Source organism: Centruroides sculpturatus, unplaced genomic scaffold, assembly GCF_000671375.1.
Source record: "Centruroides sculpturatus isolate CEXI.00-Female unplaced genomic scaffold, Cexi_2.0 scaffold761, whole genome shotgun sequence".
NCBI classification, from domain to species: Eukaryota; Metazoa; Arthropoda; class Arachnida; order Scorpiones; family Buthidae; genus Centruroides; species Centruroides sculpturatus.
Window position 1 is genome coordinate 34,954 of NW_019385226.1, and position 2,037 is coordinate 36,990.

The following is a 2,037-nucleotide window of genomic DNA, read 5'->3' on the forward strand; positions in this document are numbered from 1 at the left end:
TGTATTTCTTGCTCCTGAAGTACAGTTCCACGAGGCATTGTTGAAAATGTTTATATAACATTCAATAAAACATTCAAAAAAGCCACCATGACAGTTAAAAATAATGACATCTCACCCTAATCATGATAATTTTAATTATTATTATGATAAATTAATTTTTAAGAGACTTTTAAGTGGTGTACCTATACTTTTGTAACAGACTACCTTTTGTTTATCAATTAGAGCATACTACAGTGTTTTTCACAAATAGTGCAAAAAGTGAGTTTTAATTTACTTAACAAGTATTAAATGAAATTTATGTAATCAAGCAAGTTAATCTATAAATGTATTACTTCAAAAATTTCATTAAACAGTTGCTATTTATAACATTTTTAATTAAATACTTTTATATAATAATTAAGAAGTATTCATGTAATACTGTTTATAACTTACAGTATAAAAGAGAGTGTGACAAAGAATTTGATATATATAAAGAATATAAAGGAATTGCTTTTTGCCCTTAATATAATTAAATTAATTAAAAAACCTACTAATGTGAGGTAGATAATAAGGATTTATCACACCAGTGATAATAAGCACAAACACCCAGATATCAATGGAGTACATTTAATAAAAACGAGACATATGACCCCATTTCTACATTCGATTACATTAGCAATTAACATGAAATAACCAAAATGCATTTCAGACTATCGGAATAGTCCCTCCTCAGTTGATATACATATAAAAAGGTTATAATACAGTACTTAAAATTATACAAAACAAAAGAGCCGTTATAAAGGTATGAACATTGAACAATAAATGGATTAGAGAAGACAAGCTTAGGCGGTTTCATAATGTTACATGGTAGCTTAACGTAAGGGTTATTATTATAAACAGTATTAAAATTAGCAGAATAATAGAGTAATTAATTTAACTTGATATATGTTAAACATGATTCTGTAATCACAAACAATAGCTAAGTAGCTATTATATATATATATTTTACATAGGAATTATGCTTCACTTTTATCTTTCTTTTATTTTCATATATTTTTTCTTTGATATTCTTCTATCATCTAAATGTTTAATAAGATTTGACCACTCTTAACTAAAGTTGTTGGCCCTGAAAAGGGTCGTTTTAATATTTATAAAAGGGCTGTGGAGTCGCATAAAAATCCATGACACAGTCAATATATAAATATGCATTCGATCATTTTTACCTCGATAATTCGCAATTGGCGACGGTAAACTGGGAGAAAGTATTACAATGTAAATCCGTCTCTGTAATCCAAAAAACACACTTTGGTAGACGTATATCACAGCAATTTCTGGTTAGCAAATAAAAACAACTTGCTAACCAAAAATTGCTGTGATATACGACTACCAAAGTGTGTTTTTTGGATTACAGAGACGGATTTACATTGTAATATACCATACAGCAAGCCGTTTACATATATGGGAGAAAGTAACTTAAAAAACTGTTAATGAAAGAATCATTATTTGCTCTTCTGAATGCAATGTATCAACTTCATTTTATGAAATAATTTGTTCAATTTCTTTAGTTCATGAAAATAGTACCAACGTTTAAAATGTAAGTAAAATAACAACCGAATTACTGTAAAATTCAAAATAAATGCTAATATCGTCTTGTAAATAATCACAATTATAATCTACAAATTTATATTGTTTTATGAATTATATTTCATAAATTTAATCTAAAACAATATAACAGTAATATATCGTGAAACACGTTGATTATAATGAAAGAACATATGAGAGATCAATTGGCTATTATTATTATTACTATGTTGGGTTTAGTGGGTTATACTCGGTTCACACCGGTGGCTGTGTACTATGCCGGACCAGAGTCAAGGCATAGCAACCAAAACAAAACTAAAATTAAATAAGTGTGTCAGTGTCTGTATTCAGGAATTTCCTAACAATGTGGCATGTATTCAATATAGTGGCCTTCTGTAGTGTTATGTATGTATTTCTACTCAATTCTAATGTTCCCAGGCTTTTGTGTAGTGTGTGTGGTATCACACCTGTACAGGA